The sequence below is a fragment of the Pan troglodytes genome, chromosome 1 (genome assembly GCF_028858775.2).
Source record: "Pan troglodytes isolate AG18354 chromosome 1, NHGRI_mPanTro3-v2.0_pri, whole genome shotgun sequence".
Classification (NCBI taxonomy): domain Eukaryota; kingdom Metazoa; phylum Chordata; class Mammalia; order Primates; family Hominidae; genus Pan; species Pan troglodytes.
Window position 1 is genome coordinate 24,062,477 of NC_072398.2, and position 18,391 is coordinate 24,080,867.

The following is an 18,391-nucleotide window of genomic DNA, read 5'->3' on the forward strand; positions in this document are numbered from 1 at the left end:
CCTGAAGCTTTGCAAAACCCACGGCCTTCCAAGAAGGTTTGCATCTTTCCCTATAATTTCTCCCACAATCCTGACCAATCTCCTACATCTCCCCCTTTTCTGTTTTTTGCATCAGGTTTTGTTGATTGAAGAGTACAGATGCATGCAGCAACAGGTTTGTCAGGCGCAGTGGTTATAACTCGTATTCCAGCTTTGCATCCTAGAATTAGTAAATAACGTAAGACAAAAATGAGTATAATCAGTATCATTCTTTTCCAATCAAGAAGTGACCCCCCACAGGAGTGGGGGGTCTATCCAGGAGAGATGTCCTTGCACATCATTCCATGTGGCTGTTTGTTGGGCATGTAGATCTATGGCGATTAGGGATTCTAGAATTTTAGTTTAAGTTGCCTTACATCTGCTGTTAAATTATCATGTAAGTTTCCCCAGAGGTGTTGTTTCACCTCATCCCAACTATGTATTGATTGATTCCAAGATAGAGAGGTGACACAGATATGCTTATGCTCCCACAGTTTAATTGCTGTCAGAATGCCAGTGCATCTTGTTGCTCCCCTACATATTCCAAGGCAGTCTCAAGGGCTTGCAGGCATGCAAGAATCTTTTGATCTATACCCTGCTGTAAGAGAATTCATTAGACACATTTTTGGCCAAGTTATCTACAAAGGTAGCTATTTGTACTGATTCAGTAATAGAGGCCACAGCAACAATAGCAGTTGCCAAGATGACTATGGCTGAGATTTTAAAGGCTATAAGTGTGCCCATGAATCTTTTGGGTCTCACCTAGGACAGGGCACATTCTAAGATGGCAAGGGCAGAGGAACCTTGCCAATCACATGTCAAATTGACTGGTAGGAATGCCTCAGATTTTCTCCTTAATACCATGACACTAGTAATATTTTAACTAGATATACTGTAATTAGGGATACATGAGGTGAACCAAGCCTGTCCCTGCACTCAGGTCACAAACTTGGAGTTTTGGGGTATAATGGAAATATTAGCTCCCATAAGGAAAACATATGGATGGGTAGTGCAAATCAGGCACTGATCTGTGTGATTATGAATGACGGTCATAATATAATTGTTACTGGAATTATGATATGTCCCATGCCAGGTGTTAAGGGAGGTGCTAAGATGTCCTAGGCACCATAAAGTGTCTTGGGGTGGCATGGACTTTACTTGGGGTCTGGGATATCTCCTCTCCCCATTGGCCCAAATGGGATGTGACTATGAAACTGATTGATGCCACAATGGATGTGGACATCAGTATGGTAACCCTGCAAATGTGTAGGGGAAAGAAAGAGAGATCAGACTGTTACTGTGTCTATGTAGAAAAAGAAAGGCATAAGAAACTCCATTTTGATCTGTACTAAGAAAAATTTTTCTGCCTTGAGATGCTGTTAATCTGTAAACCTAGCCCCAACCCTGTGCTCACATAAACATGTGTTGTATTGACTCAAGGTTTAATGGATTTAGGGCTGTGCAGGATGTGCTTTGTTAAAATTGTGTTTGCAGGCAGTATGCTTGGTAAAAGTCATCGCCATTCTCCATTCTCAAGTACCCAGGGACACAATGCACTGCGGAAGGCCGCAGGGACCTCTGCCCAAGAAAGCCTGGGTATTGTCCAAGGTTTCCCCCTACTGAGACAGCCTGAGATATGGCCTCATGGGAAGGGAAAGACCTGATCGTCCCCCAGCCCGACACCCGTAAATGGTCTGTGCTGAGGAGGATTAGTGAAAGAGGAAGGCCTCTTTGCGGTTGAGATAAGAGGAAGGCATCTGTCTCCTGCTCATCCCTGGGAATGAAATGTCTCGGTGTAAAACCCAATTGTACATTCTATTTACTGAGATAGGAGAAAACCACCTTATGGCTGGAGGTGAGACATGCTGGCAGAAATACTGCTCTTTACTGCGTTGAGATGTTTGTGTAAAGTCAAATATAAATCTGGCCTACATGCACATCCAGGCACAGCACCTTTCCTTAAACTTATTTATGACAAAGAGTCCTTTGCTCACATGTTTTCCTGCTAACCCTCTCCCCACCATGACCCTATAGTTCTGCCACATCCCCCTTGCCAGGATAGTAGATATAATGATCAATAAATACCGAGGGAACTCAGAGACCAGTGCCAGTGCAGGTCCTCACTTGCTGAGCGCCGGTCCCCTGGGCCCACTTTTCTTCCTCTATACTTTGTCTCTGTCTTATTTCTTTTCTCAGTCTCTCATCTCCACCTTGCAAGAAATACCCACAGGTGTGGAGGGGCAGGCCCCCTTCAAAATGGCCATGGGGGCTCAGTCTAAGATGTTATAATTGCCTAACTGGAGGCTACGGGCTTGTCCCCCGTGACAGACCTCCCAACTAAAGTGGAATCCATTACTTTTCCGGCTTTGTTCTTTAGCACAGGGAGGAATGTTTGGGAAGGTGGCATTGGTAGTGTTGCCTGGTTTGAGGCTATCTGCAACCAAGAATGTTAAGGCATTTCCTTTGCCATGATGTAGTCATAATTGTGTTTGGGCAGGCACACAGTAAGGGTTAGAACTTTTATAACTTACACACAGCGGGAGGATAGTGGAGTGATATATAGTGTTACCTGGCACCTTAGTCCAATGTGTGCCATTAATGAGAGACCCCACTGGGGGTAAGTCAATCCCTCCTAGCCAAGCAGTTATGTTATTAAAGGCTGGGAAGGAGGTGTCTGCCCAAGTAACAGAGGGGAAGAAAGGCAGATCTAAGAGATAAGCCCAATAGAGTAACAGTTGCGGGTTGCAGGCAGAGTGAGAGAATAAGAAGGGTTATTACCCTATGAGAGTTGCAATGTACAACAGAAAGTATATCAAGGAACAAATTATCTGGAGTGAATGGTGTCTGTGTCCAGAGCAGGATACACTCAGTCTCCTGAGCTGTCTTCAGTATCCCACAGGTAATGTCTGGGGATTGTGTTGTCTGAGGAAGCTGCATCGTCTGGGACTGCGGGTCCTGTAGGGACATTTCCTTCATTTCTGGTACTGGGTTGGGTCCTAGCATGCCATGGATGGTTTTATGCATTGTGCTGGAATCAAAAGAGGACCTGAGGGGGTGTGAACAGTGGCCATTACTAGAAAGAAGTCTGCAAAGTGACCTCAATTAACCCTTTGGTAAATGGGCTAGTGGCTCCATTTTCTTTAATGCTTTTTCTTATCTCTTTATAAGTGTCAAAAGAAATGGGTTTGTATACCTGATTGTTTTGTCGATCTTGCATTACCGGGCAGGCTAAGAGCTCCCCTTCTAATGCTGCTTGCCTAAGACAGGGTCCCATAGCTGTAGTGTATCCCTTTTCTTTTTTCCAATTTACAGGAGGAGGGGGCTCAGGCAAAACCTCTGTTTTCTCTTTGTTATTTTTGCCTGGTAATGGCTGGGCTGAAGGAGAAGGAGGAGGTGGTAAGGTAGGTGATGATTCCTCCTCCCTTCCCTTTTTAGGCTCTTCTGCGTAGAGTTGAGCAAAGCAGCCCTAAGTAAAGCCCATAATATCAGAGATGTTACTGGGACCCATTGCCCTTGTGCATGATCTTGTTTAAAATTTCTCCCCACTTGTTCCCAGAGCTCTATGTCTAGTGTACCCTCTTCTGGGAACCATGGGTTATGGGACACAGCAGTTTGCATTAGGTCCCTTAATTGAGCCTGCAAAACCGAGGATCTGCCAGCTTTAAGCAGCTGTGAGAGGCAAAGCCAGCTGGATTCCTGGGTCGGGTGGGGACTTGAAGAACTTTTCTGTGGCTAGTTAGAGGTTTGTAAAATGAACCAGTGTTCTGTAGAAATGCACCAGTCAGTGCTCTGTGGCTAGCTAGAGGTTTGTAACATGGACCAATCAGCACTCTGTAAAATGGACCAATCAGCAGGACATGGGCAGGGACAAATAAGGGAATAAAAGCTGGCAACCCCAGCCAGCAGCGGCAACCCTCTTGGGTCCCCTTCCATGTTGTGGAAGCTTTCACTCTTCAAAATAAATCTTGCTGCTGGTCACTCTTTGGGTCCGTGCCACCTTTAAGGGCTGTAACACTTACTGTGAAGGTCCACGGCTTCATTCTTGAAGTCAGCGAGACCACGAACCCACTGGAAGGAACCAACTCCAGACACAGCTGTTTCAGTACATTTATATACTGTTGCTGTTGAGCTGATAACTGTTGTCCCATGATGAAAGCCTGAACAATTCCCTCAAACTTGGATATCCCAAGCGGGTACCAATGACTTACTGACTTACTGACAGCGCAGTCTCTTTACCTTCATTTTTGAGGGTTCCAACATGATCCATTGCAGTGTTCCTCACACGAGGCACCACCTGCCAAGTCTGTCCTGCAGACTCCGGCTGAGTGACAGATGAAAGAAGTATGCTGACATAGGTTGCCTGACAGCGTGGCTAGGGGACCACACAGCTCAGCACCACCAACAAGAGTCCAGTAGCCAAGAGAGTGCAGCCCCGATAAGCTGGCAATAATTGCATTTATTCAGTACAGATTTAATGACAAAGGCTTGGAGCAAACACAATTTGTGGGTAATAAACATAGTTGACCCCCTGAATTGAGAGCAGTCCTGTGTGCAAACGATCAAAGGTCTGTTTTAGGACAACATCAGTAAACAACCTATTTAGATTAACTCCTCTACATTCCTTTGTACCTATGCCCTTTGACCCTGGGTAAGAACAGCTGCCTTCAGTTCATTCTTCCCTGAAGCTTTGCAAAACCTCCCGGCCTTCCAAGAAGGTTTGCATCTTTCCTTATAATTTCTCCCATCACCCTGACTGATCTCCTACACAGCATCTGTTGTTTCCTGACTTTTTAGTGGTCACTATTCTAACTGGCATGAGATGGTATCACATTGTGGTTTTGATTTGCATTTCTCTATTGACCAGTGATGATGAGCTTTTTTTCATGTTTTTGGCTGCATAAATGTCTTCTTTTCAGAAGTGTCTGTTCATATCCTTTACCTGCTTTTTGATGTTTTTTTTTTTCTTGTAAATTTGTTTAAGTTCCTTGTGGATTCTGGATATTAGCCCTTTGTCAGAGGCACAGATTGCAAATGTTTTCTCCCAATCTGTAGGTTGCCTGTTGACTCTGATGATAGTTTCTTTTGCTGTGCAGAAGGTCTTTGGTTTAATTAGATACTATTTGTCAATTTTGGCTTTTGTTGCCATTGCTTTTGGTGTCTTAGTTGTGAAGTCTTTGCCCATGCCTATGTCCTGAATGGTATTGCTTAGGTTTTCTTCTAGGGTTTTTTACGTTTTTTAGGTCTGACGTTTAAGTTTTTAATCCATCTTGAGTTAATTTTTGTATAAGGTGTAAGGTATGGGTCCAGTTTCAGTTTTTTGTATATGTGTAGCCAGTTTTCCCAACATCATTTATTAAATAGAGAATCCTTTCCCCATTGCTTGTTTTTGTCGGGTTTCTCGAAGATCAGCTGGTTGTAGATGTGTGGTGTTATTTCTGAGGCTTCTGTTCTGTCCCATTGGCCTATATATCTGTTTTGGTACCAGTACCATGCTGTTTTTGTTACTGTAAGCCTTGTAGTACAGTTTGAAGTAAGGCAGTGTGATGTCTCCAGCTTTGCTCTTTTTGCTTAGGACTCTCTTGGCTATACAGGCTCATTTTTGGTTTCATATGAAATGTAAAGTAGTTTTTTTCTAATTCTGTAAAGAAAATCAATCGTAGCTTGATGGGAATAGCATTGAATCTATAAATTATTTTGGGCAGTATGGCCATTTTCACGATATTGATTCTTCCTATCCATGAGCATGGAATATTTTTCCATTTGTTTATATCCTCTCTTATTTCCTTGAGCAGTGGTGTGTAGTTCTCCTTGAAGAGGTCCATCACATCCCTTGTAAGTTGTATTCCTAGGTATTTTATTTTCTTTGTAGCAATTGTCAATAAGAGTTCACTCATGATTTGGCTGTTTGTCTATTATTGGTGTAGAAGAATGCTTGTGATTTTTGCAAGTTGATTTTGTATCCTGAGACTTTGCTGAAGTTGCTTATCAGCTTAAGGAGTTTTAGGGCTGAGACAATGGGTTTTCTAAATGTACAATCATGTCATTTGCAAACAGAGGCAATTTGACATCCTCTCTTCCTATTTGAATACAGTTTATTTCTTTCTCTTGCCTGATTGCCCAGGCCAGAACTTCCAATACTATGTTGATTAGGAGTGGTGAGACTGGGCATTCTTGTCTTGTGCCAGTTTTCGAGGGGAACGCTTCCAGCTTTTGCTCATTCAGTATGACATTGGCTGTGGGTTTGTCATAAATAGCTCTTATTATTTTGAGATATGTTCCGTCAGTATCTAGTTTATTGAGTGTTTTTAGCATAAAGGTGTGTTGAATTATATCGAAGGCCTTTTCTGCATCTATTGAGATAATCACATGATTTTCGACATTGGTTCTGCTTATGTGATGTATTATGTTTATTGATTTGCATATGTTGAACCAGCCTTGCATCCCAGAGATGAAGCTGACTTGATCATTGTAGATAAGCTTTCTGATGTGCTGGTGGATTCAGTTTGCCAGTATTTTATTGAGGATTTTCACATTGATGTTCATCAGGGATACTGGCCTGAAATTTTCTTTTTTTCTGCATCTCTGCCAGGTTTTGGTATCAGGATGATGCTGGCTTCATAAAATGAGTTAAAGAGGAGTCCCTATTTTCTATTGTTTGGAATAACTTCAGAAAAAAATGGTACTAGCTCCTCTTTGTACCTCTGGTAGAATTCAGATGTCAATCTGTCTGGTCCTGGGCTTTTTTTGGTTGGTAGGCTATTGATTACTGTCTCAATTTCAGAACTTTTTATTGGTCTATTCAGGGATTCAACTTCTTCCTGGTTTAGTCTTGGAAGAGCATATGTCTCCAGGAATTTATCCATTTCTTTTAGATTTTCTAGTTTATTTGCATAGAGGTGTTTATAGTATTCTCTGATGGTAGCTTGTATTACTGTGGGATCAGTGGTGATCTCTCCTTTATCATTTTTTATTGTGTCTATTTGATTCTTGTCTCTTTTCTTCTATATTATTCTGGCTAGCTGTCTATCTATTTTTTTTTTAAACCAGCTCCTGGATTCACTGATTTTTTTGAAGGGTTTCTTGTGTCTATTTCCTTCAATTCTGCTCTGATCTTAGTTATTTCTTGTCTTCTGATAGCCTTTGAATTTGTTTGCTCTTGCTTCTCTAGTTCTTTTAATTGTAATGTTAGGGTGTTGATTTTAGATCTTTCCTGCTTTCTGACGTGGGCATTTAGTGATATACATTTCCCTCTAAACACTGCTTTAGCTGTGTCCCAGTGATTCTGGTAGGCTGTGTCTTTTTTCTCATTCATTTTAAAAACTTAGTCATTTCTGTTATTTACCCAGCTAATAATTTCGTTATTTACCCAGTAGTCGTTCAGAAGTAGGTTGTTCAGTTTCCATGTAGTTGTGTGGTTTTGAGTGAGTTTGTTAATCCTGAGTTCTAACTTGATTGCACTGTGGTCTGAGAGACTGTTATGATTTCCATTTTTTGCATTTGCTCAGGAGTGCATTACTTCAAATTATGTGGTCAATTTTAGAATAAGTGTGATGTGGTGCTGAGAAGAATGTATATTCTGTAGATTTAGGGTGGAGAGTTCTGTAGATGTGTATTAGGCCTACTTGGTCCAGGGCTGAGTTCAAGTCCTGAATATCCTTGTGAATTTTCTGTCTTGTTGATCTAATATTGACTGTGGGGTGTTAAAATCTCCCATTATTATTGTGTGGGAGTCTAAGTCTGTTTGTAGGTCTCTAAGAACTTGCTTTATGAATCTGTGTTCTCCTGTATTGGATGCATACATATTTAGGATAGTTAGCTCTTCTTGTTGCATTGATCCCTTTACCATTATGTAATGCCCTTCTTTGTCTCTTTGGAGCTTTGTTGGTTAAAAGTCTGTTTTACCAGAGACAAGGATTGCAACCCCTGCTTTTTTTTTTTTTTTTGCTTTCCATTTGCTTGGTAGATCTTCCTCTATCCCTTTATTTTGAGCCTATGTGTGTCTTTGTACATGAGATGGGTCTCCTGAATACAGCACACTGATGGGTCTTGACTCTTTATCCAATGAGCCAGTCTGTGTCTTTTAATTGGGGCATTTAGCCCATTTACATTTAAGGTTAATATTGTTATGTGTAAATTTGATCCTGTCATTATAATGCTAGCTGGTTATTTTACCCACTAGTTGATGTAGTTTCTTCATAGTGTTGATGATCTTTACAATTTGGTGTGTTTTTGGAGTGGCTGGTACTAGTTTTCCCTTTCCATTTTTAGTGCTTCCTTCAAGAGCTCTTGTAAGGCAGGCCTGGTGATGACCAAATCTCTCAGCATTTGCTTGTCTATAAAGGATTTTGTTTCTCCTTCACTTATGAAGCTTAGTTTGGCTGGATATTAAATTCTAGGTTGGGACTAGGAGGTTCCAAGATGGACAAATAGGAACAGCTATAGTCTGCAGCTCCAAGTGTGAGCAATGCAGAAGACGGGTGATTTCTGCATGTCCAACTGAGGTACCAGGTCCATCTCACTGGGGCTTAGCAGACAGTAGGTACAGCCCATGGAGCAGGGTGGGGCATTGCCTCACCCGGGAAACCCAAGGGGTCAGGGAATTCCCTTTCCTAGCAAAGGGAAGCTGTGACAGATGGTACCTGGAAAATCGGGACACTCCTACCCTAATACTGCGCTTTTCCAATGGCCTTAGCAAATGGCACACCAGGAGATTATATCCAGCACCTGGCTCGGAGGGTCCCACACCCGTGGAGCCTCACACAATGCCAGCACAGCAGTCTGAGATTGAACTGCAAGGTGGCAGTGAGGCTGGGGGAGGGGCGTCCACCATTGCTGAGGCTTGAAAAGGTAAACAAAGCGGCCTGGAAGCTCCAATCGGGTGGAGCCCACCGCAGCTCAAGGAGGCCTGCCTGCCTCTGCAGACTCCACCTTTGGGGGCAGGGCATAGCTGAAAAAAAGGCAGCAGAAACTTCTGCAGACTTAAACGTCCCTGTCTAACAGCTTTGAAGAGAGTAGTGCTTCTCCCAGCATGGAGTTTGAGATCTGAGAACGGACAGACTGCCTCCTCAAGTAAGTCCCTGATGCCTGAGTAGCCTAACTGGGAGACACCTCCCAGTAGGGGTCAACTGACACCTCACAGGGCAGTGCACCTCTGAGATGAAGCTGCCAGAAGAAGGATCAGACAGCAACATTTGCTGTTCTGCAATACTTGCTGTTCTGCAGCCTCCGCTGGTGATACCCAGGCAAACAGGGTCTGGAGTGGACCTCCAGCAAACTCCAACAGACCTGCAGTTGAGGGTCCTGACTGTTAGAAGGAAAATTAACAAACAGAAAGGACATCCACACCAAAACCCCATCTGTACATCACCATCATCAAAGACCAAAGGTAGATAAAACCACAAACGAGGGAGAAACCAGAGCAGAAAAGCTCAAAATTCTAAAAATCAGAGCGCCTCTTCTCCTCCAAAGGAATGCAGCTTCTCACCAGCAATGGAACAAAGCCGGATGGAGAATGACTTTGATGAGTTGATAGAAGAAGGATTCAGATGATCAGTAATAACAAACTTCTCCGAGCTATTGGAGGATGTTCGAACCCATTGCAAAGAAGCTAAAAACCTTGAAAAAAGATTAGATGAATGGCTAACTAGAATAAACAGTGTAGAGAAGTCTTTAAATGACCTGATGGAGCTGAAAACCATGGCACAAGAACTACATGACAGATGCACAAGCTTCAGTAGCCAATTTGATCAAGTGGAAGAAAGGGTATAACTGATTGAAGATCAAATGAATGAAATGAAGTGAGAAGAGAAGTTTAGAGAAAAAAGAGTAAAAAGAAATGAACAAAACCTCCAAGAAATATGGGATTATGTGAAAAGACCAAATCTACGTCTGATTGGTGTACCAGAAAGTGACTGGGAGAATGGAACCAAGTTGGAAAACATTCTGCAAGATATTATCCAGGAGAACTTCCACAACCTAGCAAGGCAGGCCAACATTCAAATTCAGGAAATACAGAGAATGCCACAAAGATACTCCTCGAGAAGAGCAACTCCAAGACACATATTGTCAGATTCACCAAAGTTGAAATGAAGGAAAAAACATTAAGGGCAGCCAGACAGAAAGGTCGGGTTGCACACAAAGGGAAGCCCATCAGACTAACAGTGGATCTCTCGGCAGAAACTCTACAAGCCAGATGAGAGTGGGGGTCAATATTCAACATTCTTAAAGGAAAGAATTTTCAACCCAGAATTTCATATCCAGCCAAACTAAGCTCCATAAGTGAAGGAGAAATAAAATCCTTTACAGACAAGCAAATGCTGAGACATTTTGTCACCGTCAGGCCTGCCTTACAAGAGCTCCTGAAGGAAGCACTAAACATGGAAAGGAACAATCAGTACTAGCCACTGCAAAAACATGCCAAATTGTAAAGACCATTGAGGCTAGGAAGAAACTGCATCAACTAATGAGCAAAATAACTAGCTAACATCATAATGACAGGATCAAATTCACACATAACAATATTAATCTTAAATATAAATGGGCTAAATGCTCGAATTAAAAGACACAGACTGGCAAATTGGATAAAGAGTCAAGACCCATCAGGGTGCTGTATTCAGGATACCCATCTCATGTGCAGAGACACATATAGGCTCAAAATAAAGGGATGGAGGAAGATCTACCAAGCAAACGGAAAGTTTAAAAAAGGCAAGGGTTGCAATCCTAGTCTCTAATAAAACAGACTTTAAATCAACAAAGATCAAAAGAGACAAAGAAGGCCATCACATAATGGTAAAGGGATCAATTCAACAAGAAGAGCTAACTATCCTAAATATATATGCACCCAATACAAGAGAACCCAGATTCATAAAGCAAGTTCTTAGAGACCTACAAAGAGACTTAGACTCCCATAGAATAATACTGGGAGACTTTAACACCCCACTGTTAACATTAGATAGATCAATGAGACAGAAAGTTAACAAGGATATCCAGGAATTGAACTCAGCTCTGCACCAAGCAGACCTCATAGAAATCTACAGAACTCTCCACCCGAAATCAACAGAATATACATTCTTCTCAGCACCACATCACATTTATTCCAAAATTGACCATATAGTTGGAAGTAAAGCATTCCTCAGCAAATGTAAAAGAACAGAAATTATAACGAACTGTCTCTCAGATCACAGTGCAATCAAATTACAACTCAGGATTAACAAACTCACTAAAACTGCTCAACTACATGGAAACTGAACAACCTGCTCCTGAATGACTACTAGGTATATAACGAAATGAAGGCAGAAATAAAGATGTTCTTTGAAATCAATGAGAAAAAAGGCTCAACATACCAGAATCTCTGGGACACATTTAAAGCAGTGTGTAGAGGGAAATTTATGTACTAAATGACCACAAGAGAAAGCAGGAAGGATCTAAAATTGACACCCTAACATCACGATTAAAAGAACTAGAGAAGCAAGAGCAAACACATTTAAAAGCTAGCAGAAGGCAAGAAATAACTAAGATCAGAGCAGAACTGAAGGAGATAGAGACACAAAAAACCCTTCAAAAAATCAATGAATCCAGGAGCTGGTTTTTTGAAAAGATCAACAAAATTGATAGACTGCTAGCAAGACTAATAAAGAATAAAAGAGATAAGAATAAAATAGATGCAATAAAAAATGACAAAGGGGATATCACCACCAATCCCACAGAAATACAAACTACCATCAGAGAATACTATAAACACCTCTATGCAAATAAATTAGAAAATCTAGAAGAAATGAATAAATTCCTGGACACATACACCTTCCCAAGACTAAACCAGGAAGAAGTAAAATCCCTGAATACATCAATAACAGACTCTGAAATTGAGGGAATAATTAATAGCCTACCAACCAAAAAAAGTCTAGGAGCAGACGGATTCACAGCTGAATTCTACCAGAGGTACAAAGAGGAGCTGGTAGCATTCCTTCTGAACTATTCCAATCAGTAGAAAAAGAGGGAATCCTCCCTAATTCATTTTATGAGGCCAGCATCATCCTGATACCAAAGCCTGGCAGAGACACAACAAAAAAAGAGAATTTTAGACCAATATCCTTGATGAACATCGATGCAAAAATCCTCAATAAAATACTGGCAAACCGAATCCAGCAGCACATCAAAAAGCTTCTCCACCATGATCAAGTGGGCTTCATCCCTGGGATGCAAGGCTGGTTCAACATACACAAATCAACAAACGTAATCCATCATATAAACAGAACCAAAGACAAAAACCACATGATTATCTCAATAGATACAGAAAAGGCCTTCGAAAAAATTCAACAGCTCTTCATGCTAAACACTGTCAATAAACTAGGTATTGATGGGATGTATCTCAAAATAATAAGAGCTATTTATGACAAACCCATAGCCAATATCATTCTCAATGGGCAAAAACTGGAAGCATTCCCTTTGAAAACTGGCACAAGACAGGGATGCCCTCTCTCACCACTCCTATTCAACATAGTGTTGGAAGTTCTGACCAGGGCAATCAGGCAAGAGAAAGAAATAAAGGGTATTCAATTAGGAAAAGAGGAAGTCAAATTGTCCCCGTTTGCAGATGACATGATTGTATATCTGGAAAACCCCATCGTCTCAGCCCAAAATCTCCTTAAGCTGATAAGCAACTTCAGCAAAGTCTCACGATACAAAATCAATATGCAAAAATCACAAGCATTACTATACACCAGTAACAGACAAACAGAGAGCCAAATCATGAGTGAACTCCCATTCACAATTGCTTCAAAGAGAATAAAATACCTAGGAATCCAACTTACAAGGGATGTGAAGGACCTCTTCAAGGAGAATTACAAACCACTGCTCAATGAAATAAAAGAGGGCACAAACAAATGGAAGAACATCCCATGCTCATGGAAAGGAAGAATCAACATTGTGAAAATGGCTGTACTGCCCAAGGTAATTTATAGGTTCAATGCCATCCTCTTCAAGCTACCAATCACTTTCTTCATAGAATTGGATAAAACTACCTCAAAGTTCATATGGAACCGAAAAAGAGCCCCCATTGCCAAGTCAATCCTAAGCCAAGAACAAAGCTGGAGGCATCATGCTATCTGACTTCAAACTGTACTGCAAGGCTACAGTAACCAAAACAGCATGGTACTGGTACCAAAACAGAGATATAGACCAATGGAACAGAATAGAGCCCCCAGAAATAATACACATCTACAACCATCTGATCTTTAACAAACCTGACAAAAACAGGAAATGGGGAAAGGATTCCCTATTTAATAAATGGTGCTGGGAAAACTGGCTAGCCATATGCAGAAAGCTGAAACTGGATCCCTTCCTTACATCTTCTACATAAATTAATTCAAGATGGATCAAAGACTTAAATATTAGACCTAAAACCATAAAAACTCTAGAAGAAAATCTAGGCAATACCATTCAGGACATAGGCATGGGCAAGGACTTCATGACTAAAACACCAAAAGTAATGGCAACAAAAGCCAAAATTGACAAATGGGATCTAATTAAACTAAAGAGCTTCTGCACAGCAAAAGAAACTACCATCAGAGTGAACATGCAACCTACAGAATGGGAAAAATTTTTACAATCTACCCTTCTGACAAAGGGCTGATATCCAGAATCTACAAATAAGTTAAACGAATTTACAAGAAAAAAAATCAAACAACCCCATCAAAAAGTGGGCAAACGATATGAACAGACACTTCTCAAAAGAAGAAATTTATGCAGCCAAAAAACACATGAAAAAATGCTCATCATCACTGGCCATCAGAGAAATGCAAATCAAAACCACAATGAGATACCACCTCACACCAGTTAGAATGGTGATCATTAAAAAGTCAGGAAACAACAGGTGCTGGAGAGGATGTGGACAAATAGGAACACTTTTACACGGTTGGTGGGACTGTAAACTAGTTCAATCATTGTGGAAGACAGTGTGGCGATTCCTCAAGGATCTAGAACTAGAAATATCATTTGACCCAGCCATCCCATTACTGGGTATATACCCAAAGGATTATAAATCATGCTGCTATAAAGACACACGCACACGTATGTTTATTGTGGCACTATTCACAATCTCAAAGGGTCGGAACCAACCCAAATGTCCATCAATGATAGACTGGATTAAGAAAATGTGGCACATATACACTATGGAATACTATGCAGCCATAAAAAATGATGAGTTCGTGTCCTTTGTAGGGACATGGATGAAGCTGGAAACCATCATTCTCAGCAAACTGTTGCAAGGACAGAAAACCAAACACCACATGTTCTCACTCATAGGTGGGAACTGAACAATGAGAACACTTGGACACAGGGTGGGGAACATTACACACTGGGGCCTGTCATGGGGTGGGGGGAGGGGGGAGGGATAGCATTAGGAGATATACCTAATGTAAATGATGAGTTAACGGGTGCAGCACACCAACAAGGCACATGTATACATACGTAACAAACCTGCACGTTGTGCACATGTACCCTAGAACTTAAAGTATAATAAAAATAAATAAATAAATAAATAAATAAATAAATTCTGGGCTGAAAATTCTTTCCTTTAAGAATGTTGAATATTGGCCCCCACTCTCTTCTGGCTTGTAGGGTTTCTGCAGAGAGATATACTGTTAGTCTGATGGGCTTCCCTTTGTGGGTAACCCAACCTTTCTCTCTGGTTGCCCTTAACATTTTTTTTCATTTCAACCTTGGTGAATCTGACAATTATGTGTCTTGGGGTTTCTCTTCTTGAGGAGTCTTTTTATTGTTCTCTGTATTTCCTGAATTTGAATTTTGGCCTGTCTTGCTAGGTTGGGGAAGTTCTTCTGGATAATATCTTGAAGAGTGTTTTCCAACTTGGTTCCATTCTCCCCACCACTTTCAGGTACACCAATCAAATGTAGGTTTGGTCTTTTCACATAGTTCCATATTTCTTGGAGGCTTTGTTCATTCCTTTTCATTCTTTTTTCTCTAATCTTAATGCATTATTTCATCAAATTGATCTTTAATCTCTGATATTCTTTCTTCTGCTTGATCTATTCAGTTATTGATACTTGTGTATGCTTCATGAAGTTCTCTTGCTATGTTTTTCAGCTCCATCAGGTCATTTATTTTCTTCTCTAAACTGGTTAGTCTACTTATCAATTCCTCTAACCATTTTTCAAGGTTCTTAGCTTACTGGCATTGGGTTGGAACATGCTCCTGTAGCTCAGAGGAGTTTGTTATTACCCACCTTCTGAAGCCTACTTCTGTCAGTTCATCAAACTCATTCTCCGTTCAGTTTTGTTGCCTTCCTGGCGAGGAATTGTAATCCTTTGGAGGAGAAGAGGCATTCTGGTTTTTAGAATTTTCAGCCTTGGTGTGCTGGTTTTTCCTCATCTTCATGGATTTATCTACCTTTTTTCCTCATCTTCATGGATTTATCTACCTTTGGTCTTTGATGCTGGTGACCTTCAGATGAGGCTTCTGTGTGGACTTACTTTCTGTTGATGTTGACGCTCTTCCTTTCTGTTTGTTAGTTTTCCTTCTAACAGTCAGGACTCTTTGCTGCAGGTCTGTTGGAGTTTGCTGGAGGTCCACTCCAGATCCTGTTTGCCTGGGTATCAGCAGCGGAGGTTGCAGAACAGAAAAGATTGCTGTCTGCTCCTTCCTCTGTAAGCTTCATCCCAGAGGGGCACCCACCAGATGCCAGCTGGGGCTCTCCTGTATGAGGTATTTGTTGGCCCCTGCTGGGAGGTTTATCCCAGTCAGGAGGCTCGGGGGTCAGGGACCCACTTGAGGCAGTCTGTCCTTTAGCAGAGCTCGAGCACTGTGCTGGAAGATCCACTGCTCTCTTCTGAGCCAGCAGGAAGGAATGTTTAAGTCTGCTGAAGCAGCAGCCACCCCTTCCCCCAGGTGCTCTGTCCCAGGCAGATGGGAGTTTTATCTATAAGCCCCTGACTTGGGCTGCTGCCTTTCTTTCAGAAATGCCCTGCCCAGAGAGGAGGAATCTAGAGAGGCAGTCTGGATACAGTGGCTTTGTGGTGCTGTGGTGGGCTCTGCCTAGTTTGAACTTCCCAGTTCCTTTGTTTACACAGTGAGGGGAAAACTGCCTATTCAAGCCTCTGTAATGGTGGATGCCCTTCCCCATACCAAGCTCGAGAGTCCCAGGTAAACTTCATACTGCTGTGCTGGCAGTGAGAATTTCAAGCCAGTGGATCTTAGCTTGCTGGGCTCCCTGGGGTTGGGATCTGCTGAACTAGACCACGTGGCTTTCTGGTTTCAGCCTCCTTTCCAGGGCAGTGAATGATTCTGTCTTACTGGCATTACAGGCCAGTAAGTACCCCACTGGGGTACGAAGAAAAACTCCTGCAGCTAGCTCGGTGTCTGCCGTAATAGCCACCCAGTTTCGTGCTTGAAACCCAAGGCCCTTGTGGTGTAGGCACCCAAGGGAATCTCCTGGTCTGCAGGTTGCAAAGACCACGGGGAAAGCATAGTATCTGGGCCAGAATGCACTGTTCCTCATGGCATTGTCCCTCACAACTTCTCTTGGCTAGGGGAGGGAGTTCCCTGACCCATTGTACTTCCCTTGTGAGGTGATGCCCCACCCTGCTTCTGCTCGCCCTTTGTGGGCTACACTCACTGTCTAACCAGTCCCATTGAGATGAGCTGGGTACCTCAGTTGGAAATGCAGAAATCACCCACCTTCTGCGTTGATCTCGCTGGGACCTGCAGACTGGCACTTCTCATGCTTATATCATATATTTGCTAAATATAAAACACTTTAAAAATACTACTTCATTTCTTCTTGAACCATATTGATATTAACAAATCTTGTGTTTATCTTCTCTTGTTATTGTTGTCTTTCTCCTCTGAAATATCTTAGAATCGTTCTTTAATCTTAGGTATTATTCATAAATTGATATTGAACGTAGCTATTAACAATAAATTGTTTCTTTGCTGAGAAACACCATGCCTGAGGCTCAGGTGCACAGACCCTGCCTTAAAATGAGGCTATAACATGAGAACCTGTAAATCTCCCCTGTTCCCACCATGAACCTTGAACCAAGTAACAAACAACAGCAATCTATTGCCAGGAAAGGTACAGTAGCATGGAAAATTTAAAGTCTGTGGTGCACTGAAGGTAACTATAGTAACATTAACAGCCAAATCTAGGTCAATATTGACTCAACCCACCATGCCACTACCTGAACAATGTGGCAGAAGAAAAAGTATGCCCATTTCCATGTATAACTACTGTATACCTCAGTCTCTAATTTCTTTTATACACAATATCTGGTATTCAATTAAAAATTATGAGACATAAAAATAAGAAAGATTAAGAAAAGTCATGTTGCCAAGAGATAAAGCAGTCAAAAGAACAGACCCAGAGATGGCCAGATGTTGAAATTATCAGACAGGAATTTTTTTTAAAAATTATGATTAAAATGTAAAAGATCTAATGTTGAAGGAAGAAATCATTCATGGACAGAGAGGGAATTCCAGAAGAGAGATGAAAACTATAAAAAGGTCAATGGAAATGCTGGAAATAAAAACCACAATATCAAATATGAGAATTCTTTCAATGGGCTTACAGCAGACTGCATGTAGCAGAGCAAGGAATCAGTAAATTGGAAGACATGTCAATAGAAATCGACCAAACAGAAACACAAAGAGAATAAAGAAAACAAACAAAAAAGAACAGAACATCCAAGAGGTGTAGGAAAATTTATCTATCTAACATTTCTAGGTGTGGGTTTTTACTTTTTGTCATGTTTAAATACTCCAGGATCCTATTCAATCTTAGGTCTCATATTTTCTCTAATTCTCTGAACTCCTAGGCAATTATTTCCTGAAACATTTCTTCCCCTCTATTTATTTTTACTATATCTTTCTGGAGGTTCTGTTATATGAATGTTAACCTTTCAATTTTTATTCATCTTTCAACTATATACACATATTTCTGTATTATAGAAACATATTTCTTGTATATTTAAAATACATAATATTTAACCTCTTTAGCTCTTCCTGATGCATTCTGAGAGTTCCTTGACTGTTGTTATGGCTCTCACTAATCTGTTATACAGCTAACCAATCCAGCATTCAACCCATTTATTATGTTATTTTAACTAATACTTTTTTTTTTTTTTACTTCTAACCTCCAGTTGTTGTTTTTTTTAACTGATTCTTTTTGCTTTGTTTCCAGTACTGCAACAACTTTCCTGGGTGCACTTCTGATGAATTCAGAAGTGTGAATCTGGGGAGGGAGTGGTCACTCTTCAAAGCAGGTCACTTGTGTGTTAACGATCTGTATCTACTCTGGCACTGTTCTAAGTGTGGTCTCTCTTTTTTAATCATCTTGGTTTAAGATTTGAAGGGGGGTGGC

General features: G+C 41.2%; 1 protein-coding gene across 1 annotated transcript in view; it reads right to left on the reverse strand.

The window, feature by feature from the left end:
- Positions 1 to 18,391, reverse strand: part of DNAH14 (dynein axonemal heavy chain 14) — a 458,298-nt gene that overhangs the window by 168,248 nt on the left and 271,659 nt on the right. The gene's annotated exons all lie outside the window — the stretch shown is intronic.